General features: G+C 38.8%; 81 pseudogenes; all 81 read left to right on the top strand.

Annotated features, from left to right (window-relative positions):
* Window positions 1-104: 104 nt before the first annotated feature.
* Window positions 105-207, top strand: LOC149591591 (5S ribosomal RNA; annotated as a pseudogene).
* A 136-nt stretch (window positions 208-343) lies between these two features.
* LOC149591590 (5S ribosomal RNA) lies at window positions 344-446 on the top strand (annotated as a pseudogene).
* A 137-nt stretch (window positions 447-583) lies between these two features.
* LOC149591589 (5S ribosomal RNA) lies at window positions 584-686 on the top strand (annotated as a pseudogene).
* A 122-nt stretch (window positions 687-808) lies between these two features.
* On the top strand, window positions 809-927 carry LOC149591588 (5S ribosomal RNA; annotated as a pseudogene).
* A 209-nt stretch (window positions 928-1,136) lies between these two features.
* LOC149591587 (5S ribosomal RNA) lies at window positions 1,137-1,239 on the top strand (annotated as a pseudogene).
* Window positions 1,240-1,375: 136 nt separating this feature from the next.
* Window positions 1,376-1,494, top strand: LOC149591586 (5S ribosomal RNA; annotated as a pseudogene).
* A 137-nt stretch (window positions 1,495-1,631) lies between these two features.
* Window positions 1,632-1,734, top strand: LOC149591585 (5S ribosomal RNA; annotated as a pseudogene).
* A 136-nt stretch (window positions 1,735-1,870) lies between these two features.
* On the top strand, window positions 1,871-1,973 carry LOC149591584 (5S ribosomal RNA; annotated as a pseudogene).
* Window positions 1,974-2,110: 137 nt separating this feature from the next.
* Window positions 2,111-2,213, top strand: LOC149591583 (5S ribosomal RNA; annotated as a pseudogene).
* A 122-nt stretch (window positions 2,214-2,335) lies between these two features.
* LOC149591582 (5S ribosomal RNA) lies at window positions 2,336-2,454 on the top strand (annotated as a pseudogene).
* A 135-nt stretch (window positions 2,455-2,589) lies between these two features.
* On the top strand, window positions 2,590-2,708 carry LOC149591581 (5S ribosomal RNA; annotated as a pseudogene).
* A 137-nt stretch (window positions 2,709-2,845) lies between these two features.
* On the top strand, window positions 2,846-2,948 carry LOC149591580 (5S ribosomal RNA; annotated as a pseudogene).
* Window positions 2,949-3,084: 136 nt separating this feature from the next.
* LOC149591579 (5S ribosomal RNA) lies at window positions 3,085-3,187 on the top strand (annotated as a pseudogene).
* A 136-nt stretch (window positions 3,188-3,323) lies between these two features.
* On the top strand, window positions 3,324-3,426 carry LOC149591578 (5S ribosomal RNA; annotated as a pseudogene).
* Window positions 3,427-3,563: 137 nt separating this feature from the next.
* LOC149591577 (5S ribosomal RNA) lies at window positions 3,564-3,666 on the top strand (annotated as a pseudogene).
* A 122-nt stretch (window positions 3,667-3,788) lies between these two features.
* Window positions 3,789-3,907, top strand: LOC149591576 (5S ribosomal RNA; annotated as a pseudogene).
* Window positions 3,908-4,042: 135 nt separating this feature from the next.
* LOC149591575 (5S ribosomal RNA) lies at window positions 4,043-4,145 on the top strand (annotated as a pseudogene).
* A 136-nt stretch (window positions 4,146-4,281) lies between these two features.
* On the top strand, window positions 4,282-4,384 carry LOC149591574 (5S ribosomal RNA; annotated as a pseudogene).
* A 122-nt stretch (window positions 4,385-4,506) lies between these two features.
* Window positions 4,507-4,625, top strand: LOC149591573 (5S ribosomal RNA; annotated as a pseudogene).
* A 135-nt stretch (window positions 4,626-4,760) lies between these two features.
* Window positions 4,761-4,863, top strand: LOC149591572 (5S ribosomal RNA; annotated as a pseudogene).
* Window positions 4,864-4,983: 120 nt separating this feature from the next.
* On the top strand, window positions 4,984-5,102 carry LOC149591571 (5S ribosomal RNA; annotated as a pseudogene).
* A 135-nt stretch (window positions 5,103-5,237) lies between these two features.
* Window positions 5,238-5,340, top strand: LOC149591570 (5S ribosomal RNA; annotated as a pseudogene).
* A 136-nt stretch (window positions 5,341-5,476) lies between these two features.
* Window positions 5,477-5,595, top strand: LOC149591569 (5S ribosomal RNA; annotated as a pseudogene).
* A 137-nt stretch (window positions 5,596-5,732) lies between these two features.
* On the top strand, window positions 5,733-5,835 carry LOC149591568 (5S ribosomal RNA; annotated as a pseudogene).
* A 137-nt stretch (window positions 5,836-5,972) lies between these two features.
* LOC149591567 (5S ribosomal RNA) lies at window positions 5,973-6,075 on the top strand (annotated as a pseudogene).
* A 122-nt stretch (window positions 6,076-6,197) lies between these two features.
* LOC149591566 (5S ribosomal RNA) lies at window positions 6,198-6,316 on the top strand (annotated as a pseudogene).
* Window positions 6,317-6,454: 138 nt separating this feature from the next.
* Window positions 6,455-6,557, top strand: LOC149591565 (5S ribosomal RNA; annotated as a pseudogene).
* Window positions 6,558-6,677: 120 nt separating this feature from the next.
* LOC149591564 (5S ribosomal RNA) lies at window positions 6,678-6,796 on the top strand (annotated as a pseudogene).
* A 135-nt stretch (window positions 6,797-6,931) lies between these two features.
* LOC149591563 (5S ribosomal RNA) lies at window positions 6,932-7,034 on the top strand (annotated as a pseudogene).
* A 136-nt stretch (window positions 7,035-7,170) lies between these two features.
* LOC149591562 (5S ribosomal RNA) lies at window positions 7,171-7,289 on the top strand (annotated as a pseudogene).
* A 137-nt stretch (window positions 7,290-7,426) lies between these two features.
* LOC149591561 (5S ribosomal RNA) lies at window positions 7,427-7,529 on the top strand (annotated as a pseudogene).
* A 137-nt stretch (window positions 7,530-7,666) lies between these two features.
* Window positions 7,667-7,769, top strand: LOC149591560 (5S ribosomal RNA; annotated as a pseudogene).
* Window positions 7,770-7,891: 122 nt separating this feature from the next.
* On the top strand, window positions 7,892-8,010 carry LOC149591559 (5S ribosomal RNA; annotated as a pseudogene).
* Window positions 8,011-8,148: 138 nt separating this feature from the next.
* Window positions 8,149-8,251, top strand: LOC149591558 (5S ribosomal RNA; annotated as a pseudogene).
* A 377-nt stretch (window positions 8,252-8,628) lies between these two features.
* LOC149591557 (5S ribosomal RNA) lies at window positions 8,629-8,731 on the top strand (annotated as a pseudogene).
* Window positions 8,732-9,109: 378 nt separating this feature from the next.
* Window positions 9,110-9,212, top strand: LOC149591556 (5S ribosomal RNA; annotated as a pseudogene).
* Window positions 9,213-9,589: 377 nt separating this feature from the next.
* On the top strand, window positions 9,590-9,692 carry LOC149591555 (5S ribosomal RNA; annotated as a pseudogene).
* Window positions 9,693-10,070: 378 nt separating this feature from the next.
* LOC149591554 (5S ribosomal RNA) lies at window positions 10,071-10,173 on the top strand (annotated as a pseudogene).
* Window positions 10,174-10,548: 375 nt separating this feature from the next.
* Window positions 10,549-10,651, top strand: LOC149591553 (5S ribosomal RNA; annotated as a pseudogene).
* Window positions 10,652-10,788: 137 nt separating this feature from the next.
* On the top strand, window positions 10,789-10,907 carry LOC149591552 (5S ribosomal RNA; annotated as a pseudogene).
* Window positions 10,908-11,044: 137 nt separating this feature from the next.
* On the top strand, window positions 11,045-11,163 carry LOC149591551 (5S ribosomal RNA; annotated as a pseudogene).
* Window positions 11,164-11,300: 137 nt separating this feature from the next.
* On the top strand, window positions 11,301-11,403 carry LOC149591550 (5S ribosomal RNA; annotated as a pseudogene).
* Window positions 11,404-11,522: 119 nt separating this feature from the next.
* LOC149591549 (5S ribosomal RNA) lies at window positions 11,523-11,641 on the top strand (annotated as a pseudogene).
* A 136-nt stretch (window positions 11,642-11,777) lies between these two features.
* Window positions 11,778-11,880, top strand: LOC149591548 (5S ribosomal RNA; annotated as a pseudogene).
* A 137-nt stretch (window positions 11,881-12,017) lies between these two features.
* On the top strand, window positions 12,018-12,136 carry LOC149591547 (5S ribosomal RNA; annotated as a pseudogene).
* A 136-nt stretch (window positions 12,137-12,272) lies between these two features.
* LOC149591546 (5S ribosomal RNA) lies at window positions 12,273-12,375 on the top strand (annotated as a pseudogene).
* A 122-nt stretch (window positions 12,376-12,497) lies between these two features.
* On the top strand, window positions 12,498-12,616 carry LOC149591545 (5S ribosomal RNA; annotated as a pseudogene).
* A 136-nt stretch (window positions 12,617-12,752) lies between these two features.
* On the top strand, window positions 12,753-12,871 carry LOC149591544 (5S ribosomal RNA; annotated as a pseudogene).
* Window positions 12,872-13,007: 136 nt separating this feature from the next.
* On the top strand, window positions 13,008-13,110 carry LOC149591543 (5S ribosomal RNA; annotated as a pseudogene).
* Window positions 13,111-13,247: 137 nt separating this feature from the next.
* Window positions 13,248-13,366, top strand: LOC149591542 (5S ribosomal RNA; annotated as a pseudogene).
* Window positions 13,367-13,503: 137 nt separating this feature from the next.
* On the top strand, window positions 13,504-13,622 carry LOC149591541 (5S ribosomal RNA; annotated as a pseudogene).
* Window positions 13,623-13,759: 137 nt separating this feature from the next.
* Window positions 13,760-13,862, top strand: LOC149591540 (5S ribosomal RNA; annotated as a pseudogene).
* Window positions 13,863-13,981: 119 nt separating this feature from the next.
* LOC149591539 (5S ribosomal RNA) lies at window positions 13,982-14,100 on the top strand (annotated as a pseudogene).
* A 136-nt stretch (window positions 14,101-14,236) lies between these two features.
* On the top strand, window positions 14,237-14,339 carry LOC149591538 (5S ribosomal RNA; annotated as a pseudogene).
* Window positions 14,340-14,476: 137 nt separating this feature from the next.
* Window positions 14,477-14,595, top strand: LOC149591537 (5S ribosomal RNA; annotated as a pseudogene).
* A 136-nt stretch (window positions 14,596-14,731) lies between these two features.
* LOC149591536 (5S ribosomal RNA) lies at window positions 14,732-14,834 on the top strand (annotated as a pseudogene).
* A 122-nt stretch (window positions 14,835-14,956) lies between these two features.
* On the top strand, window positions 14,957-15,075 carry LOC149591535 (5S ribosomal RNA; annotated as a pseudogene).
* A 136-nt stretch (window positions 15,076-15,211) lies between these two features.
* On the top strand, window positions 15,212-15,314 carry LOC149591534 (5S ribosomal RNA; annotated as a pseudogene).
* Window positions 15,315-15,433: 119 nt separating this feature from the next.
* On the top strand, window positions 15,434-15,552 carry LOC149591533 (5S ribosomal RNA; annotated as a pseudogene).
* A 136-nt stretch (window positions 15,553-15,688) lies between these two features.
* On the top strand, window positions 15,689-15,791 carry LOC149591532 (5S ribosomal RNA; annotated as a pseudogene).
* A 137-nt stretch (window positions 15,792-15,928) lies between these two features.
* On the top strand, window positions 15,929-16,047 carry LOC149591531 (5S ribosomal RNA; annotated as a pseudogene).
* Window positions 16,048-16,424: 377 nt separating this feature from the next.
* LOC149591530 (5S ribosomal RNA) lies at window positions 16,425-16,527 on the top strand (annotated as a pseudogene).
* Window positions 16,528-16,649: 122 nt separating this feature from the next.
* Window positions 16,650-16,768, top strand: LOC149591529 (5S ribosomal RNA; annotated as a pseudogene).
* Window positions 16,769-16,903: 135 nt separating this feature from the next.
* On the top strand, window positions 16,904-17,006 carry LOC149591528 (5S ribosomal RNA; annotated as a pseudogene).
* A 137-nt stretch (window positions 17,007-17,143) lies between these two features.
* LOC149591527 (5S ribosomal RNA) lies at window positions 17,144-17,246 on the top strand (annotated as a pseudogene).
* A 119-nt stretch (window positions 17,247-17,365) lies between these two features.
* On the top strand, window positions 17,366-17,484 carry LOC149591526 (5S ribosomal RNA; annotated as a pseudogene).
* Window positions 17,485-17,620: 136 nt separating this feature from the next.
* LOC149591525 (5S ribosomal RNA) lies at window positions 17,621-17,723 on the top strand (annotated as a pseudogene).
* A 122-nt stretch (window positions 17,724-17,845) lies between these two features.
* LOC149591524 (5S ribosomal RNA) lies at window positions 17,846-17,964 on the top strand (annotated as a pseudogene).
* Window positions 17,965-18,100: 136 nt separating this feature from the next.
* Window positions 18,101-18,203, top strand: LOC149591523 (5S ribosomal RNA; annotated as a pseudogene).
* A 120-nt stretch (window positions 18,204-18,323) lies between these two features.
* LOC149591522 (5S ribosomal RNA) lies at window positions 18,324-18,442 on the top strand (annotated as a pseudogene).
* A 136-nt stretch (window positions 18,443-18,578) lies between these two features.
* On the top strand, window positions 18,579-18,681 carry LOC149591521 (5S ribosomal RNA; annotated as a pseudogene).
* Window positions 18,682-18,817: 136 nt separating this feature from the next.
* LOC149591520 (5S ribosomal RNA) lies at window positions 18,818-18,936 on the top strand (annotated as a pseudogene).
* Window positions 18,937-19,070: 134 nt separating this feature from the next.
* LOC149591519 (5S ribosomal RNA) lies at window positions 19,071-19,173 on the top strand (annotated as a pseudogene).
* Window positions 19,174-19,292: 119 nt separating this feature from the next.
* On the top strand, window positions 19,293-19,411 carry LOC149591518 (5S ribosomal RNA; annotated as a pseudogene).
* A 136-nt stretch (window positions 19,412-19,547) lies between these two features.
* LOC149591517 (5S ribosomal RNA) lies at window positions 19,548-19,650 on the top strand (annotated as a pseudogene).
* Window positions 19,651-19,772: 122 nt separating this feature from the next.
* LOC149591516 (5S ribosomal RNA) lies at window positions 19,773-19,875 on the top strand (annotated as a pseudogene).
* Window positions 19,876-19,995: 120 nt separating this feature from the next.
* Window positions 19,996-20,114, top strand: LOC149591515 (5S ribosomal RNA; annotated as a pseudogene).
* Window positions 20,115-20,250: 136 nt separating this feature from the next.
* LOC149591514 (5S ribosomal RNA) lies at window positions 20,251-20,353 on the top strand (annotated as a pseudogene).
* A 137-nt stretch (window positions 20,354-20,490) lies between these two features.
* Window positions 20,491-20,593, top strand: LOC149591513 (5S ribosomal RNA; annotated as a pseudogene).
* Window positions 20,594-20,729: 136 nt separating this feature from the next.
* Window positions 20,730-20,848, top strand: LOC149591512 (5S ribosomal RNA; annotated as a pseudogene).
* A 136-nt stretch (window positions 20,849-20,984) lies between these two features.
* On the top strand, window positions 20,985-21,087 carry LOC149591511 (5S ribosomal RNA; annotated as a pseudogene).
* Window positions 21,088-21,097: the final 10 nt, after the last annotated feature.

The raw sequence follows: 21,097 nt of genomic DNA, 5'->3' as shown, positions 1-21,097 counted from the left end.
TAGATATGAAAAAAGCAAACATACTTCATTTTGTTATTGTTTTATAAAGATGAAGGTTAATTTGTCTCACTTGCTTTAAATTCGAATTATTAACTAGCACTCTCGGCAACGGCCATATCACGCTGAAAACACCGGTTCTCGTCCGATCACCGAAGTTAAGCAGCGTCGAGCGCAGTCAGTACATGGGAACACTGCGTGCCGTTGGCTTTTTCCTTTTTGTTTCCTCTTATAAATTCCACCAGATATGAAAAAAGTAAACATACTTCATTTTGTTATTGTTTTAAAAAGATGAAGGTTAATTTGTCTCACTTACTTTAAATTCGAATTATTAACTAGCACTCTCGGCAACGGCCATATCACGCTGAAAACACCGGTTCTCGTCCGATCACCGAAGTTAAGCAGCGTCGAGCGCAGTCAGTACTTGGGAACACTGCGTGCCGTTGGCTTTTTCCTTTTTGTTTCCTCTTTTAAATTCCACCAGATATGAAAAAAGCAAACATATCTTCATTTTATTATTGTTTTATAAAGATGAAGGTTAATTTGTCTCACTTACTTTAAATTCGAATTATTGACTAGCACTCTCGGCAACGGCCATATCACGCTGAAAACACCGGTTCTCGTCCGATCACCGAAGTTAAGCTGCGTCGAGCGCAGTCAGTACTTGGGAACACTGCGTGCCGTTAGCTTTTTCCTTTTTGTTTCCTCTTTTAAATTCCACCAGATATGAAAAAAGCAAACATATCATCTTTTTGTTATTGTTTTATAAAGATGAAGGTTAATTAGAATCAAATTATTAACTAGCACTCTCGGCAACAGCCATATCACGCTGACTACACCGGTTCTCGTCCGATAACCGAAGTTAAGCAGCGTCGAGCGCAGTCAGTACTTGGGAGGGAGACCACTTAGGAACACAGCGTACCGTTAGCTTTCTCAATTTTTTCCTCTTTTAAATTCCAATAGATATGAAAAAAGCAAACATATTTTCTTTTTGTTATTGTTTTAAATAGATGAAGGTTAATTTGTCTCACTTAATTTAAATTCGAATTCTAGAGGGCCGGTAGGCCCTTCTAGATAAGAACCCACACTCTCCCGTAATGTTAAAGAAATAATTCACAGATTTATTAACTAGCACTCTCGTCAACGGCCATATCACGCTGAAAACACCGGTTCTCGTCCGATCACCGAAGTTAAGCAGCGTCGAGCGCAGTCAGTACATGGGAACACTGCGTGCCGTTGGCTTTTTCCTTTTTGTTTCCTCTTATAAATTCCACCAGATATGAAAAAAGCAAACATACTTCATTTTGTTATTGTTTTAAAAAGATGAAGGTTAATTTGTCTCACTTACTTTAAATTCGAATTATTAACTAGCACTCTCGGCAACGGCCATATCACGCTGAAAACACCGGTTCTCGTCCGATCACCGAAGTTAATCAGCGTCGAGCGCAGTCAGTACTTGGGAGAAAGGCCACTTAGGAACACTGCTTGCCGTTAGCTTTTTCACTTTTTTTTTTGTCTTTTAAATTCCAATAGATATGAAAAAAGCAAACATACTTCATTTTGTTATTGTTTTATAAAGATGAAGGTTAATTTGTCTCACTTGCTTTAAATTCGAATTATTAACTAGCACTCTCGGCAACGGCCATATCACGCTGAAAACACCGGTTCTCGTCCGATCACCGAAGTTAAGCAGCGTCGAGCGCAGTCAGTACATGGGAACACTGCGTGCCGTTGGCTTTTTCCTTTTTGTTTCCTCTTATAAATTCCACCAGATATGAAAAAAGTAAACATACTTCATTTTGTTATTGTTTTAAAAAGATGAAGGTTAATTTGTCTCACTTACTTTAAATTCGAATTATTAACTAGCACTCTCGGCAACGGCCATATCACGCTGAAAACACCGGTTCTCGTCCGATCACCGAAGTTAAGCAGCGTCGAGCGCAGTCAGTACTTGGGAACACTGCGTGCCGTTGGCTTTTTCCTTTTTGTTTCCTCTTTTAAATTCCACCAGATATGAAAAAAGCAAACATATCTTCATTTTATTATTGTTTTATAAAGATGAAGGTTAATTTGTCTCACTTACTTTAAATTCGAATTATTGACTAGCACTCTCGGCAACGGCCATATCACGCTGAAAACACCGGTTCTCGTCCGATCACCGAAGTTAAGCTGCGTCGAGCGCAGTCAGTACTTGGGAACACTGCGTGCCGTTAGCTTTTTCCTTTTTGTTTCCTCTTTTAAATTCCACCAGATATGAAAAAAGCAAACATATCATCTTTTTGTTATTGTTTTATAAAGATGAAGGTTAATTAGAATCAAATTATTAACTAGCACTCTCGGCAACAGCCATATCACGCTGACTACACCGGTTCTCGTCCGATAACCGAAGTTAAGCAGCGTCGAGCGCAGTCAGTACTTGGGAGGGAGACCACTTAGGAACACAGCGTACCGTTAGCTTTCTCAATTTTTTCCTCTTTTAAATTCCAATAGATATGAAAAAAGCAAACATATTTTCTTTTTGTTATTGTTTTAAATAGATGAAGGTTAATTTGTCTCACTTAATTTAAATTCGAATTATTAACTAGCACTCTCGGAAACGGCCATATCACGCTGAAAACACCGGTTCTCGTCCGATCACCGAAGTTAATCAGCGTCGAGCGCAGTCAGTACTTGGGAGAAAGGCCACTTAGGAACACTGCTTGCCGTTAGCTTTTTCACTTTTTTTTTTGTCTTTTAAATTCCAATAGATATGAAAAAAGCAAACATACTTCATTTTGTTATTGTTTTATAAAGATGAAGGTTAATTTGTCTCACTTACTTTAAATTCGAATTATTAACTAGCACTCTCGGCAACGGCCATATCACGCTGAAAACACCGGTTCTCGTCCGATCACCGAAGTTAAGCAGCGTCGAGCGCAGTCAGTACATGGGAACACTGCGTGCCGTTGGCTTTTTCCTTTTTGTTTCCTCTTATAAATTCCACCAGATATGAAAAAAGTAAACATACTTCATTTTGTTATTGTTTTAAAAAGATGAAGGTTAATTTGTCTCACTTACTTTAAATTCGAATTATTAACTAGCACTCTCGGCAACGGCCATATCACGCTGAAAACACCGGTTCTCGTCCGATCACCGAAGTTAAGCAGCGTCGAGCGCAGTCAGTACATGGGAACACTGCGTGCCGTTGGCTTTTTCCTTTTTGTTTCCTCTTATAAATTCCACCAGATATGAAAAAAGTAAACATACTTCATTTTGTTATTGTTTTAAAAAGATGAAGGTTAATTTGTCTCACTTACTTTAAATTCGAATTATTCACTAGCACTCTCGGCAACGGCCATATCACGCTGAAAACACCGGTTCTCGTCCGATCACCGAAGTTAAGCAGCGTCGAGCGCAGTCAGTACTTGGGAACACTGCGTGCCGTTGGCTTTTTCCTTTTTGTTTCCTCTTTTAAATTCCACCAGATATGAAAAAAGCAAACATATCTTCATTTTATTATTGTTTTATAAAGATGAAGGTTAATTTGTCTCACTTACTTTAAATTCGAATTATTGACTAGCACTCTCGGCAACGGCCATATCACGCTGAAAACACCGGTTCTCGTCCGATCACCGAAGTTAAGCTGCGTCGAGCGCAGTCAGTACTTGGGAACACTGCGTGCCGTTGGCTTTTTCCTTTTTGTTTCCTCTTTTAAATTCCACCAGATATGAAAAAAGCAAACATATCATCTTTTTGTTATTGTTTTATAAAGATGAAGGTTAATTAGAATCAAATTATTAACTAGCACTCTCGGCAACAGCCATATCACGCTGACTACACCGGTTCTCGTCCGATAACCGAAGTTAAGCAGCGTCGAGCGCAGTCAGTACTTGGGAGGGAGACCACTTAGGAACACAGCGTACCGTTAGCTTTCTCAATTTTTTCCTCTTTTAAATTCCAATAGATATGAAAAAAGCAAACATATTTTCTTTTTGTTATTGTTTTAAATAGATGAAGGTTAATTTGTCTCACTTAATTTAAATTCGAATTATTAACTAGCACTCTCGGAAACGGCCATATCACGCTGAAAACACCGGTTCTCGTCCGATCACCGAAGTTAAGCAGCGTCGAGCGCAGTCAGTACATGGTAACACTGCGTGCCGTTGGCTTTTTCCTTTTTGTTTCCTCTTATAAATTCCACCAGATATGAAAAAAGCAAACATACTTCATTTTGTTATTGTTTTATAAAGATGAAGGTTAATTTGTCTCACTTACTTTAAATTCGAATTATTAACTAGCACTCTCGGCAACGGCCATATCACGCTGAAAACACCGGTTCTCGTCAGATCACCGAAGTTAAGCAGCGTCGAGCGCAGTCAGTACTTGGGAACACTGCGTGCCGTTGGCTTTTTCCTTTTTGTTTCCTCTTTTAAATTCCACCAGATATGAAAAAAGCAAACATATCATCTTTTTGTTATTGTTTTATAAAGACGAAGGTTAATTAGATTCAAATTATTAACTAGCACTCTCGGCAACAGCCATATCACGCTGACTACACCGGTTCTCGTCCGATAACCGAAGTTAAGCAGCGTCGAGCACAGTCAGTACTTGGGAGGGAGACCACTTAGGAACACAGCGTACCGTTAGCTTTCTCAATTTTTTCCTCTTTTAAATTCCACCAGATATGAAAAAAGCAAACATATCTTCTTTTTGATATTGTTTTATAAAGATGAAGGTTAATTTGTCTCACTTAATTTAAATTCGAAATATTAACTAGCACTCTCGGCAACGGCCATATCACGCTGAAAACACCGGTTCTCGTCCGATCACCGAAGTTAAGCAGCGTCGAGCGCAGTCAGTACTTGGGAACACTGCGTGCCGTTGGCTTTTTCCTTTTTGTTTCCTCTTTTAAATTCCACCAGATATGAAAAAAGCAAACATATCTTTTTTGTTATTGTTTTATAAAGATGAAGTTTAATTAGATTCAAATTATTAACTAGCACTCTCGGCAACAGCCATATCACGCTGACTACACCGGTTCTCGTCCGATAACCGAAGTTAAGCAGCGTCGAGCGCAGACAGTACTTGGGAGGGAGACCACTTAGGAACACAGCGTACCGTTAGCTTTCTCAATTTTTTCCTCTTTTAAATTCCAATAGATATGAAAAAAGCAAACATATTTTCTTTTTATTATTGTTTTAAATAGATGAAGGTTAATTTGTCTCACTTAATTTAAATTCGAATTATTAACTAGCACTCTCGTCAACGGCCATATCACGCTGAAAACACCGGTTCTCGTCCGATCACCGAAGTTAAGCAGCGTCGAGCGCAGTCAGTACATGGGAACACTGCGTGCCGTTGGCTTTTTCCTTTTTGTTTCCTCTTATAAATTCCACCAGATATGAAAAAAGCAAACATACTTCATTTTGTTATTGTTTTATAAAGATGAAGGTTAATTTGTCTCACTTACTTTAAATTCGAATTATTAACTAGCACTCTCGGCAACGGCCATATCACGCTGAAAACACCGGTTCTCGTCCGATCACCGAAGTTAATCAGCGTCGAGCGCAGTCAGTACTTGGGAGAAAGGCCACTTAGGAACACTGCTTGCCGTTAGCTTTTTCACTTTTTTTTTTGTCTTTTAAATTCCAATAGATATGAAAAAAGCAAACATACTTCATTTTGTTATTGTTTTATAAAGATGAAGGTTAATTTGTCTCACTTACTTTAAATTCGAATTATTAACTACCACTCTCGGCAACGGCCATATCACGCTGAAAACACCGGTTCTCGTCCGATCACGGAAGTTAAGCAGCGTCGAGCGCAGTCAGTACATGGGAACACTGCGTGCCGTTGGCTTTTTCCTTTTTGTTTCCTCTTATAAATTCCACCAGATATGAAAAAAGCAAACAGATCTTCATTTTATTATTGTTTTATAAAGATGAAGGTTAATTTGTCTCACTTACTTTAAATTCGAATTATTGACTAGCACTCTCGGCAACGGCCATATCACGCTGAAAACACCGGTTCTCGTCCGATCACCGAAGTTAAGCTGCGTCGAGCGCAGTCAGTACTTGGGAACACTGCGTGCCGTTGGCTTTTTCCTTTTTCTTTCCTCTTTTAAATTCCACCAGATATGAAAAAAGCAAACATATCTTCTTTTTGTAGTTGTTTTATAAGGATGAAGTTTAATTAAATGCAAATTATTAACTAGCACTGTCGGCAACGGCCATATCACGCTGAATACACCGGTTCTCGTCCGATCACGGAAGTTAAGCAAGGTCGAGCGCAGTCAGTACTTGGGAGGGAGACCACTTAGGAACAAGGCGTGTCGTTGGCTTTTTCACTTTTTTTTTCCTCTTTTAAATTCCACCAGATATGAAAAAAGCAAACATATCTTCTTTTTGATATTGTTTTATAAAGATGTAGGTTAATTTGTCTCACTTAATTTAAATTCGAAATATTAACTAGCACTCTCGGCAACGGCCATATCACGCTGAAAACACCGGTTCTCGTCCGATCACCGAAGTTAAGCAGCGTCGAGCGCAGTCAGTACTTGGGAACACTGCGTGCCGTTGGCTTTTTCCTTTTTGTTTCCTCTTTTAAATTCCACCAGATATGAAAAAAGCAAACATATCTTTTTTGTTATTGTTTTATAAAGATGAAGTTTAATTAGATTCAAATTATTAACTAGCACTCTCGGCAACAGCCATATCACGCTGACTACACCGGTTCTCGTCCGATAACCGAAGTTAAGCAGCGTCGAGCGCAGACAGTACTTGGGAGGGAGACCACTTAGGAACACAGCGTACCGTTAGCTTTCTCAATTTTTTCCTCTTTTAAATTCCAATAGATATGAAAAAAGCAAACATATTTTCTTTTTATTATTGTTTTAAATAGATGAAGGTTAATTTGTCTCACTTAATTTAAATTCGAATTATTAACTAGCACTCTCGTCAACGGCCATATCACGCTGAAAACACCGGTTCTCGTCCGATCACCGAAGTTAAGCAGCGTCGAGCGCAGTCAGTACATGGGAACACTGCGTGCCGTTGGCTTTTTCCTTTTTGTTTCCTCTTATAAATTCCACCAGATATGAAAAAAGCAAACATACTTCATTTTGTTATTGTTTTATAAAGATGAAGGTTAATTTGTCTCACTTACTTTAAATTCGAATTATTAACTAGCACTCTCGGCAACGGCCATATCACGCTGAAAACACCGGTTCTCGTCCGATCACCGAAGTTAATCAGCGTCGAGCGCAGTCAGTACTTGGGAGAAAGGCCACTTAGGAACACTGCTTGCCGTTAGCTTTTTCACTTTTTTTCTTGTCTTTTAAATTCCAATAGATATGAAAAAAGCAAACATACTTCATTTTGTTATTGTTTTATAAAGATGAAGGTTAATTTGTCTCACTTACTTTAAATTCGAATTATTAACTACCACTCTCGGCAACGGCCATATCACGCTGAAAACACCGGTTCTCGTCCGATCACGGAAGTTAAGCAGCGTCGAGCGCAGTCAGTACATGGGAACACTGCGTGCCGTTGGCTTTTTCCTTTTTGTTTCCTCTTATAAATTCCACCAGATATGAAAAAAGCAAACAGATCTTCATTTTATTATTGTTTTATAAAGATGAAGGTTAATTTGTCTCACTTACTTTAAATTCGAATTATTGACTAGCACTCTCGGCAACGGCCATATCACGCTGAAAACACCGGTTCTCGTCCGATCACCGAAGTTAAGCTGCGTCGAGCGCAGTCAGTACTTGGGAACACTGCGTGCCGTTGGCTTTTTCCTTTTTCTTTCCTCTTTTAAATTCCACCAGATATGAAAAAAGCAAACATATCTTCTTTTTGTAGTTGTTTTATAAGGATGAAGTTTAATTAAATGCAAATTATTAACTAGCACTGTCGGCAACGGCCATATCACGCTGAATACACCGGTTCTCGTCCGATCACGGAAGTTAAGCAAGGTCGAGCGCAGTCAGTACTTGGGAGGGAGACCACTTAGGAACAAGGCGTGTCGTTGGCTTTTTCACTTTTTTTTTCCTCTTTTAAATTCCACCAGATATGAAAAAAGCAAACATATCTTCTTTTTGATATTGTTTTATAAAGATGTAGGTTAATTTGTCTCACTTAATTTAAATTCGAAATATTAACTAGCACTCTCGGCAACGGCCATATCACGCTGAAAACACCGGTTCTCGTCCGATCACCGAAGTTAAGCAGCGTCGAGCGCAGTCAGTACTTGGGAACACTGCGTGCCGTTGGCTTTTTCCTTTTTGTTTCCTCTTTTAAATTCCACCAGATATGAAAAAAGCAAACATATCTTTTTTGTTATTGTTTTATAAAGATGAAGTTTAATTAGATTCAAATTATTAACTAGCACTCTCGGCAACAGCCATATCACGCTGACTACACCGGTTCTCGTCCGATCACCGAAGTTAATCAGCGTCGAGCGCAGTCAGTACTTGGGAGAAAGGCCACTTAGGAACACTGCTTGCCGTTAGCTTTTTCACTTTTTTTTTTGTCTTTTAAATTCCAATAGATATGAAAAAAGCAAACATATTTTCTTTTTGTTATTGTTTTAAAAAGATGAAGGTTAATTTGTCTCACTTAATTTAAATTCGAATTATTAACTAACGCTCTCGGCAACGGCCATATCACGCTGAAAACACCGGTTCTCGTCCGATCACCGAAGTTAAGCAGCGTCGAGCGCAGTCAGTACTTTTGAACACTGCGTGCCGTTGGCTTTTCCCTTTTTGTTTCCTCTTTTAAATTCCACCAGATATGAAAAAAGCAAACATATCTTCTTTTTGTAGTTGTTTTATAAGGATGAAGGTTAATTAAATGCAAATTATTAACTAGCACTGTCGGCAAGGGCCATATCACGCTGAATACACCGGTTCTCGTCCGATCACGGAAGTTAAGCAAGGTCGAGCGCAGTCAGTACTTGGGAATGAGACCACTTAGGAACAAGGCGTGTCGTTGGCTTTTTCACTTTTTTTTCCTCTTTTAAATTCCACCAGATATGAAAAAAGCAAACATATCTTCTTTTTGATATTGTTTTATAAAGATGAAGGTTAATTTGTCTCACTTAATTTAAATTCGAAATATTAACTAGCACTCTCGGCAACGGCCATATCACGCTGAAAACACCGGTTCTCGTCCGATCACCGAAGTTAAGCAGCGTCGAGCGCAGTCAGTACTTGGGAACACTGCGTGCCGTTGGCTTTTTCCTTTTTGTTTCCTCTTTTAAATTCCACCAGATATGAAAAAAGCAAACATATCTTTTTTGTTATTGTTTTATAAAGATGAAGTTTAATTAGATTCAAATTATTAACTAGCATTCTCGGCAACAGCCATATCACGCTGACTACACCGGTTCTCGTCCGATCACCGAAGTTAATCAGCGTCGAGCGCAGTCAGTACTTGGGAGAAAGGCCACTTAGGAACACTGCTTGCCGTTAGCTTTTTCACTTTTTTTTTTGTCTTTTAAATTCCAATAGATATGAAAAAAGCAAACATATTTTCTTTTTGTTATTGTTTTAAAAAGATGAAGGTTAATTTGTCTCACTTAATTTAAATTCGAATTATTAACTAACGCTCTCGGCAACGGCCATATCACGCTGAAAACACCGGTTCTCGTCCGATCACCGAAGTTAAGCAGCGTCGAGCGCAGTCAGTACTTTTGAACACTGCGTGCCGTTGGCTTTTCCCTTTTTGTTTCCTCTTTTAAATTCCACCAGATATGAAAAAAGCAAACATATCTTCTTTTTGTAGTTGTTTTATAAGGATGAAGGTTAATTAAATGCAAATTATTAACTAGCACTGTCGGCAAGGGCCATATCACGCTGAATACACCGGTTCTCGTCCGATCACGGAAGTTAAGCAAGGTCGAGCGCAGTCAGTACTTGGGAATGAGACCACTTAGGAACAAGGCGTGTCGTTGGCTTTTTCACTTTTTTTTCCTCTTTTAAATTCCACCAGATATGAAAAAAGCAAACATATCTTCTTTTTGATATTGTTTTATAAAGATGAAGGTTAATTTGTCTCACTTAATTTAAATTCGAAATATTAACTAGCACTCTCGGCAACGGCCATATCACGCTGAAAACACCGGTTCTCGTCCGATCACCGAAGTTAAGCAGCGTCGAGCGCAGTCAGTACTTGGGAACACTGCGTGCCGTTGGCTTTTTCCTTTTTGTTTCCTCTTTTAAATTCCACCAGATATGAAAAAAGCACACATATCTTTTTTGTTATTGTTTTATAAAGATGAAGTTTAATTAGATTCAAATTATTAACTAGCACTCTCGGCAACAGCCATATCACGCTGACTACACCGGTTCTCGTCCGATCACCGAAGTTAATCAGCGTCGAGCGCAGTCAGTACTTGGGAGAAAGGCCACTTAGGAACACTGCTTGCCGTTAGCTTTTTCCCTTTTTTTTGTCTTTTAAATTCCAATAGATATGAAAAAAGCAAACATATTTTCTTTTTGTTATTGTTTTAAAAAGATGAAGGTTAATTTGTCTCACTTACTTTAAATTCGAATTATTAACTAGCACTCTCGGCAACGGCCATATCACGCTGAAAACACCGGTTCTCGTCCGATCACCGAAGTTAAGCAGCGTCGAGCGCAGTCAGTACTTGCGAACACTGCGTGCCGTTGGCTTTTTCCTTTTTGTTTCCTCTTTTAAATTCCACCAGATATGAAAAAAGCAAACATATCTTCATTTTATTATTGTTTTATAAAGATGAAGGTTAATTTGTCTCACTAACTTTAAATTCGAATTATTAACTAGCACTCTCGGCAACGGCCATATCACGCTGAAAACACCGGTTCTCGTCCGATCACCGAAGTTAATCAGCGTCGAGCGCAGTCAGTACTTGGGAGGGAGGCCGCTTAGGAACACTGCTTGCCGTTAGCTTTTTCACTTTTTTTTTGTCTTTTAAATTCCAATAGATATGAAAAAAGCAAACATATTTTCTTTTTGTTATTGTTTTAAATAGATGAAGGTTAATTTGTCTCACTTAATTTAAATTCGAATTATTAACTAGCACTCTCGGCAACGGCCATATCACGCTGACTACACCGGTTGTCGTCCGTTAACCGAAGTTAAGCAGCGTCGAGCGCAGTCAGTACTTGGGAGGGAGACCATTTAGGAACACTGCGTGCCGTTAGCTTTTGTCAATTTTTTTCCTCTTTTAAATTCCAATAGATATGAAAAAAGCAAACATATCTTCTTTTTGATATTGTTTTATAAAGATGAAGGTTAATTTGTCTCACTTAATTTAAATTCGAAATATTAACTAGCACTCTCGGCAACGGCCATATCACGCTGAAAACACCGGTTCTCGTCCGATCACCGACGTTAAGCAGCGTCGAGTGCAGTCAGTACTTGGGAACACTGCGTGCCGTTGGCTTTTTCACTTTTGTTTCCTCTTAAATTCCACCAGATATGAAAAAACAAACATATCTTCTTTTTGTTATTGTTTTATAAAGATGAAGGTTAATTAAATTCAAATTATTAACTAGCACTCTCGGCAACGGCCATATCACGCTGAAAACACCGGTTCTCGTCCGATCACCGAAGTTAAGCAGCGTCGAGCGCAGTCAGTACTTGGGAGGGAGGCCACTTAGGAACACTGCTTGCCGTTAGCTTTTTCACTTTTTTTTGTCTTTTAAATTCCAATAGATATGAAAAAAGCAAACATACTTTCTTTTTGTTATTGTTTTAAAAAGATGAAGGTTAATTTGTCTCACTTACTTTAAATTCGAATTATTAACTAGCACTCTCGGCAACGGCCATATCACGCTGAAAACACCGGTTCTCGTCCGATCACCGAAGTTAAGCAGCGTCGAGCGCAGTCAGTACTTGCGAACACTGCGTGCCGTTGGCTTTTTCCTTTTTGTTTCCTCTTTTAAATTCCACCAGATATGAAAAAAGCAAACAAATCTTCATTTTATTATTGTTTTATAAAGATGAAGGTTAATTTGTCTCACTTACTTTAAATTCGAATTATTAACTAGCACTCTCGGCAACGGCCATATCACGCTGAAAACACCGGTTCTCGTCCGATCACCGAAGTTAATCAGCGTCGAGCGCAGTCAGTACTTGGGAGGGAGGCCACTTAGGAACACTGCTTGCCGTTAGCTTTTTCACTTTTTTTTGTCTTTTAAAATCCAATAGATATGAAAAAATCAAACATATTTTCTTTTTGTTATTGTTTTAAAAAGATGAAGGTTAATTTGTCTCACTTTATTTAAATTCGAATTATTAACTAGCACTCTGGGCAACGGCCATATCACGCTGAAAACACCGGTTCTCGTCCGATCACCGAAGTTAAGCTGCGTCGAGCGCAGTCAGTACTTGGGAACACTGCGTGCCGTTGGCTTTTTCCTTTTTGATTCCTCTTTTAAATTCCACCAGATATGAAAAAAGCAAACATATCATCTTTTTGTTATTGTTTTATAAAGATGAAGGTTAATTAGATTCAGATTATTAACTAGCACTCTCGGCAACAGCCATATCACGCTGACTACACCGGTTCTCGTCCGATAACCGAAGTTAAGCAGCGTCGAGCGCAGTCAGTACTTGGGAGGGAGACCACTTAGGAACACTGCGTGCCGTTAGCTTTCTCAATTTTTTTCCTCTTTTAAATTCCAATAGATATGAAAAAAGCAAACATATCTTCTTTTTGATATTGTTTTATAAAGATGAAGGTTAATTTGTCTCACTTAATTTAAATTCGAAATATTAACTAGCACTCTCGGCAACGGCCATATCACGCTGAAAACACCGGTTCTCGTCCGATCACCGAAGTTAAGCAGCGTCGAGCGCAGTCAGTACTTGGGAGAAAGGCCACTTAGGAACACTGCTTGCCGTTAGCTTTTTCCCTTTTTTTTGTCTTTTAAATTCCAATAGATATGAAAAAAGCAAACATATTTTCTTTTTGTTATTGTTTTAAAAAGATGAAGGTTAATTTGTCTCACTTACTTTAAATTCGAATTATTAACTAGCACTCTCGGCAACGGCCATATCACGCTGAAAACACCGGTTCTCGTCCGATCACCGAAGTTAAGCAGCGTCGAGCGCAGTCAGTACTTGCGAACACTGCGTGCCGTTGGCTTTTTCCTTTTTGTTTCCTCTTTTAAATTCCACCAGATATGAAAAAAGCAAACATATCTTCATTTTATTATTGTTTTATAAAGATGAAGGTTAATTTGTCTCACTAACTTTAAATTCGAATTATTAACTAGCACTCTCGGCAACGGCCATATCACGCTGAAAACACCGGTTCTCGTCCGATCACCGAAGTTAATCAGCGTCGAGCGCAGTCAGTACTTGGGAGGGAGGCCGCTTAGGAACACTGCTTGCCGTTAGCTTTTTCACTTTTTTTTTGTCTTTTAAATTCCAATAGATATGAAAAAAGCAAACATATTTTCTTTTTGTTATTGTTTTAAATAGATGAAGGTTAATTTGTCTCACTTAATTTAAATTCGAATTATTAACTAGCACTCTCGGCAACGGCCATATCACGCTGACTACACCGGTTGTCGTCCGTTAACCGAAGTTAAGCAGCGTCGAGCGCAGTCAGTACTTGGGAGGGAGACCATTTAGGAACACTGCGTGCCGTTAGCTTTTGTCAATTTTTTTCCTCTTTTAAATTCCAATAGATATGAAAAAAGCAAACATATCTTCTTTTTGATATTGTTTTATAAAGATGAAGGTTAATTTGTCTCACTTAATTTAAATTCGAAATATTAACTAGCACTCTCGGCAACGGCCATATCACGCTGAAAACACCGGTTCTCGTCCGATCACCGACGTTAAGCAGCGTCGAGTGCAGTCAGTACTTGGGAACACTGCGTGCCGTTGGCTTTTTCACTTTTGTTTCCTCTTAAATTCCACCAGATATGAAAAAACAAACATATCTTCTTTTTGTTATTGTTTTATAAAGATGAAGGTTAATTAAATTCAAATTATTAACTAGCACTCTCGGCAACGGCCATATCACGCTGAAAACACCGGTTCTCGTCCGATCACCGAAGTTAAGCAGCGTCGAGCGCAGTCAGTACTTGGGAGGGAGGCCACTTAGGAACACTGCTTGCCGTTAGCTTTTTCACTTTTTTTTGTCTTTTAAATTCCAATAGATATGAAAAAAGCAAACATACTTTCTTTTTGTTATTGTTTTAAAAAGATGAAGGTTAATTTGTCTCACTTACTTTAAATTCGAATTATTAACTAGCACTCTCGGCAACGGCCATATCACGCTGAAAACACCGGTTCTCGTCCGATCACCGAAGTTAAGCAGCGTCGAGCGCAGTCAGTACTTGCGAACACTGCGTGCCGTTGGCTTTTTCCTTTTTGTTTCCTCTTTTAAATTCCACCAGATATGAAAAAAGCAAACAAATCTTCATTTTATTATTGTTTTATAAAGATGAAGGTTAATTTGTCTCACTTACTTTAAATTCGAATTATTAACTAGCACTCTCGGCAACGGCCATATCACGCTGAAAACACCGGTTCTCGTCCGATCACCGAAGTTAATCAGCGTCGAGCGCAGTCAGTACTTGGGAGGGAGGCCACTTAGGAACACTGCTTGCCGTTAGCTTTTTCACTTTTTTTTGTCTTTTAAAATCCAATAGATATGAAAAAATCAAACATATTTTCTTTTTGTTATTGTTTTAAAAAGATGAAGGTTAATTTGTCTCACTTTATTTAAATTCGAATTATTAACTAGCACTCTGGGCAACGGCCATATCACGCTGAAAACACCGGTTCTCGTCCGATCACCGAAGTTAAGCTGCGTCGAGCGCAGTCAGTACTTGGGAACACTGCGTGCCGTTGGCTTTTTCCTTTTTGATTCCTCTTTTAAATTCCACCAGATATGAAAAAAGCAAACATATCATCTTTTTGTTATTGTTTTATAAAGATGAAGGTTAATTAGATTCAGATTATTAACTAGCACTCTCGGCAACAGCCATATCACGCTGACTACACCGGTTCTCGTCCGATAACCGAAGTTAAGCAGCGTCGAGCGCAGTCAGTACTTGGGAGGGAGACCACTTAGGAACACTGCGTGCCGTTAGCTTTCTCAATTTTTTTCCTCTTTTAAATTCCAATAGATATGAAAAAAGCAAACATATCTTCTTTTTGATATTGTTTTATAAAGATGAAGGTTAATTTGTCTCACTTAATTTAAATTCGAAATATTAACTAGCACTCTCGGCAACGGCCATATCACGCTGAAAACACCGGTTCTCGTCCGATCACCGAAGTTAAGCAGCGTCGAGCGCAGTCAGTACTTGGGAACACTGCGTGCCGTTGGCTTTTTCACTTTTGTTTCCTCTTAAATTCCACCAGATATGAAAAAACCAACATATCTTCTTTTTATTATTGTTTTATAAAGATGAAGGTTAAATAAATTCAAATTATTAACTAGCACTCTCGGCAACGGCCATATCACGCTGAAAACACCGGTTCTCGTCCGATCACCGAAGTTAAGCAGCGTCGAGCGCAGTCAGTACTTGGGAGGGAGGCCACTTACGAACACTGCTTGCCGTTAGCTTTTTCACTTTTTTTTGTCTTTTTAATTCCAATAGATATGAAAAAAGCAAACATACTTTCTTTTTGTTATTGTTTTAAAAAGATGAAGGTTAATTTGTCTCACTTACTTTAAATTCGAATTATTAACTAGCACTCTCGGCAACGGCCATATCACGCTGAAAACACCGGTTCTCGTCCGATCACCGAAGTTAAGCAGCGTCGAGCGCAGTCAGTACTTGCGAACACTGCGTGCCGTTGGCTTTTTCCTTTTTGTTTCCTCTTTTAAATTCCACCAGATATGAAAAAAGCAAACATATCTTCATTTTATTATTGTTTTATAAAGATGAAGGTTAATTTGTCTCACTTACTTTAAATTCGAATTATTAACTAGCACTCTCGGCAACGGCCATATCACGCTGAAAACACCGGTTCTCGTCCGATCACCGAAGTTAATCAGCGTCGAGCGCAGTCAGTACTTGGGAGGGAGGCCACTTAGGCACACTGCTTGCCGTTACCTTTTTCACTTTTTTTTTGTCTTTTAAAATTAAATAGATATGAAAAAAGCAAACATATTTTCTTTTTGTTATTGTTTTAAAAAGATGAAGGTTAATTTGTCTCACTTAATTTAAATTCGAATTATTAACTAGCACTCTCGGCAACGGCCATATCACGCTGAAAACACCGGTTCTCGTCCGATAAACGAAGTTAAGCAGCGTCGAGCGCAGTCAGTACTTGGGAACACTGCGTGCCGTTGGCTTTTTTCTTTTTGTTTCCTCTTTTAAATTCCAACAGATATGAAAAAAACAAACATATCATCATTTTATTATTGTTTTATAAAGACGAAGGTTAATTTGTCTCACTTACTTTAAATTCGAATTATTGACTAGCACTCTCGGCAACGGCCATATCACGCTGAAAACACCGGTTCTCGTCCGATCACCAAAGTTAAGCTGCGTCGAGCGCAGTCAGTACTTGGGAACACTGCGTGCCGTTGGCTTTTTCCTTTTTGATTCCTCTTTTAAATTCCACCAGATATGAAAAAAGCAAACATATCATCTTTTTGTTATTGTTTTATAAAGATGAAGGTTAATTAGATTCAGATTATTAACTAGCACTCTCGGCAACAGCCATATCACGCTGACTACACCGGTTCTCGTCCGATAACCGAAGTTAAGCAGCGTCGAGCGCAGTCAGTACTTGGGAGGGAGACCACTTAGGAACACTGCTTGCCGTTAGCTTTTTCACTTTTTTTGTCTTTTTTATTCCAATAGATATGAAAAAAGCAAACATACTTTCTTTTTGTTATTGTTTTAAAAAGATGAAGGTTAATTTGTCTCACTTACTTTAAATTCGAATTATTAACTAGCACTCTCGGCAACGGCCATATCACGCTGAAAACACCGGTTCTCGTCCGATCACCGAAGTTATGCAGCGTCGAGCGCAGTCAGTACTTGCGAACACTGCGTGCCGTTGGCTTTTTCCTTTTTGTTTCCTCTTTTAAATTCCACCAGATATGAAAAAAGCAAACATATCTTCATTTTATTATTGTTTTATAAAGATGAAGGTTAATTTGTCTCACTTACTTTAAATTCGAATTATTGACTAGCACTCTCGGCAACGGCCATATCACGCTGAAAACACATGTTCTCGTCCGATCACCGAAGTTAAGCAGCGTCGAGCGCAGTCAGTACTTGGGAACACTGCGTGCCGTTGGCTTTTTTTGTGTTTCCTCTTTTAATTTCCACCAGATATGAAAAAAGCAAACATATCTTCTTTTTGTTATTGTTTTATAAAGATGAAGGTTAATTAAATTCAAAATATTAACTAGCACTGTCGGCAACGGCCATATCACGCTGAATACACCGGTTCTCGTCCGATCACCGAAGTTAAGCAGCGTCGAGCGCAGTCAGTACTTGGGAGGGAGACCACTTAGGAACAGTGCGTCCCTTTGGCTTTCTCACTTTTTTTCCTCTCTTAAATTCCAATAGATATGAAAAACGCAAACATATTTTCTTTTTTATATTGATTTAAAAAGATGAAGGTTAATTTGTCTCACTTAATTTAAATTCGAATTATTAACTAGCGCTCTCGGCAACGGCCATATCACGCTGAAAACACCGGTTCTCGTCCGATCACCGAAGTTAAGCAGCGTCGAGCGCAGTCAGTACTTTTGAACACTGCGTGCCGTTGGCTTTTCCCTTTTTGTTTCCTCTTTTAAATTCCACCAGATATGAAAAAAGCAAACATATCTTCTTTTTGTAGTTGTTTTATAAGGATGAAGGTTAATTAAATTCAAATTATTAACTAGCACTGTCGGCAACGGCCATATCACGCTGAATACACCGGTTCTCGTCCGATCACCGAAGTTAAGCAGCGTCGAGCGCAGTCAGTACTTGGGAGGGAGGCCACTTAGGAACACTGCTTGCCGTTAGCTTTTTCACTTTTTTTTGTCTTTTAAATTCTAATAGATATGAAAAAAGCAAACATACTTTCTTTTTGTTTTTGTTTTAAAAAGATGAAGGTTAATTTGTCTCACTTACTTTAAATTCGAATTATTAACTAGCACTCTCGGCAATGGCCATATCACGCTGAAAACACCGGTTCTCGTCCGATCACCGAAGTTAAGCAGCGTCGAGCGCAGTCAGTACTTGGGAACACTGCGTGCCGTTGGCTTTTTCCTTTTTGTTTCCTCTTTTAAATTCCACCAGATATGAAAAAAGCAAACATATCTTTTTTGTTATTGTTTTATAAAGATGAAGTTTAATTAGATTCAAATTATTAACTAGCACTCTCGGCAACAGCCATATCACGCTGACTACACCGGTTCTCGTCCGATAACCGAAGTTAAGCAGCGTCGAGCGCAGTCAGTACTTGGGAGGGAGACTACTTAGGAACACAGCGTACCGTTAGCTTTCTCAATTTTTTTCCTCTTTTAAATTCCAATAGATATGAAAAAAGCAAACATATTTTCTTTTTGTTATTGTTTTAAATAGATGAAGGTTAATTTGTCTCACTTAATTTAAATTCGAATTATTAACTAGCACTCTCGGCAACGGCCATATCACGCTGAAAACACCGGTTCTCGTCCGATCACCGAAGTTAAGCAGTGTCGAGCGCAGTCAGTACATGGGAACACTGCGTGCCGTTGGCTTTTTCCTTTTTGTTTCCTCTTATAAATTCCACCAGATATGAAAAAAGCAAACATACTTCATTTTGTTATTGTTTTATAAAGATGAAGGTTAATTTCTCTCACTTACTTTAAATTCGAATTATTAACTAGCACTCTCGGCAACGGCCATATCACGCTGAAAACACCGGTTCTCGTCCGTTCACCGAAGTTAAGCAGCGTCGAGCGCAGTCAGTACTTGGGAGGGAGGCCACTTAGGAACACTGCTTGCCGTTAGCTTTTTCACTTTTTTTGTCTTTTAAATTCCAATAGATATGAAAAAAGCAAACATATTTTCTTTTTGTTATTGTTTTAAAAAGATGAAGGTTATTTGTCTCACTTAATTTAAATTCGAATTATTAACTAGCGCTCTCGGCAACGGCCATATCACGCTGAAAACACCGGTTCTCGTCCGAACACCGAAGTTAAGCAGCGTCGAGCGCAGTCAGTACTTTTGAACACTGCGTGCCGTTGGCTTTTTTTTTGTTTCCTCTTTTAATTTCCACCAGATATGAAAAAAGCAAACATATCTTCTTTTTGTTATTGTTTTATAAAGATGAAGGTTAATTAAATTCAAAATATTAACTAGCACTGTCGGCAACGGCCATATCACGCTGAATACACCGGTTCTCGTCCGATCACCGAAGTTAAGCAGCGTCGAGCGCAGTCAGTACTTGGGAGGGAGACCACTTAGGAACAGTGCGTCCCGTTGGCTTTTTCACTTTTTTTCCTCTTTTAAATTCCAATAGATATGAAAAACGCAAACATATTTTCTTTTTTATATTGTTTTAAAAAGATGAAGGTTAATTTGTCTCACTTAATTTAAATTCGAATTATTAACTAGCGCTCTCGGCAACGGCCATATCACGCTGAAAACACCGGTTCTCGTCCGATCACCGAAGTTAAGCAGCGTCGAGCGCAGTCAGTACTTTTGAACACTGCGTGCCGTTGGCTTTTCCCTTTTTGTTTCCTCTTTTAAATTCCACCAGATATGAAAAAAGCAAACATATCTTCTTTTTGTAGTTGTTTTATAAGGATGAAGGTTAATTAAATTCAAATTATTAACTAGCACTGTCGGAAACGGCCATATCACGCTGAATACACCGGTTCTCGTCCGATCACCGAAGTTAAACAGCGTCGAGCGCAGTCAGTACTTGGGAACACTGCGTGCCGTTGGCTTTTTCCTTTTTGTTTCCTCTTTTAAATTCCACCAGATATGAAAAAAGCAAACATATCTTTTTTGTTATTGTTTTATAAAGATGAAGTTTAATTAGATTCAAATTATTAACTAGCACTCTCGGCAACAGCCATATCACGCTGACTACACCGGTTCTCGTCCGATAACCGAAGTTAAGCAGCGTCGAGCGCAGTCAGTACTTGGGAGGGAGACCACTTAGGAAGACAGCGTACCGTTAGCTTTCTCAATTTTTTTCCTCTTTTAAATTCTAATAGATATGAAAAAAGCAAACATATTTTCTTTTTGTTATTGTTTTAAAAAGATGAAGGTTAATTTGTCTCACTTACTTTAAATTCGAATTATTAACTAGCACTCTCGGCAACGGCCATATCACGCTGAAAACACCGGTTCTCGTCCGATCACCGAAGTTAAGCAGCGTCGAGCGCAGTCAGTACTTGGGAACACTGCGTGCCGTTGGCTTTTTCCTTTTTGTTTCCTCTTTTAAATTCCACCAGATATGAAAAAAGCAAACATATCTTCATTTTATTATTGTTTTATAAAGATGAAGGTTAATTTGTCTCACTTACTTTAAATTCGAATTATTGACTAGCACTCTCGGCAACGGCCATATCACGCTGAAAACACCGGTTCTCGTCCGATCACCGAAGTTAAGCAGCGTCGAGCGCAGTCAGTACTTGGGAACACTGCGTGCCGTTGGCTTTTTCCTTTTTGTTTCCTCTTATAAATTCCACCAGATATGAAAAAAGCAAACATACTTCATTTTGTTATTGTTTTATAAAGATGAAGGTTAATTTCTCTCACTTACTTTAAATTCGAATTATTAACTAGCACTCTCGGCAACGGCCATATCACGCTGAAAACACCGGTTTTCGTCTGATCACCGAAGTTAATCAGCGTCGAGCGCAGTCAGTACTTGGGAGGGAGGCCACTTAGGAACACAGCGTACCGTTAGCTTTCTCAATTTTTTTCCTCTTTTAAATTCCAATAGATATGAAAAAAGCAAACATATTTTCTTTTTGTTATTGTTTTAAATAGATGAAGGTTAATTTGTCTCACTTAATTTAAATTCGAATTATTAACTAGCACTCTCGGCAACGGCCATATCACGCTGAAAACACCGGTTCTCGTCCGATCACCGAAGTTAAGCAGTGTCGAGCGCAGTCAGTACATGGGAACACTGCGTGCCGTTGGCTTTTTCCTTTT

The sequence above is a fragment of the Phalangium opilio genome, unplaced genomic scaffold, assembly GCF_054372755.1.
Source record: "Phalangium opilio isolate 3A_F unplaced genomic scaffold, DU_Popi_V2 ptg000505l_1, whole genome shotgun sequence".
NCBI lineage: Eukaryota > Metazoa > Arthropoda > Arachnida > Opiliones > Phalangiidae > Phalangium > Phalangium opilio.
Note: the sequence above shows the minus strand (reverse complement) of the source record. Positions and strands in the feature narration are given on the sequence as shown.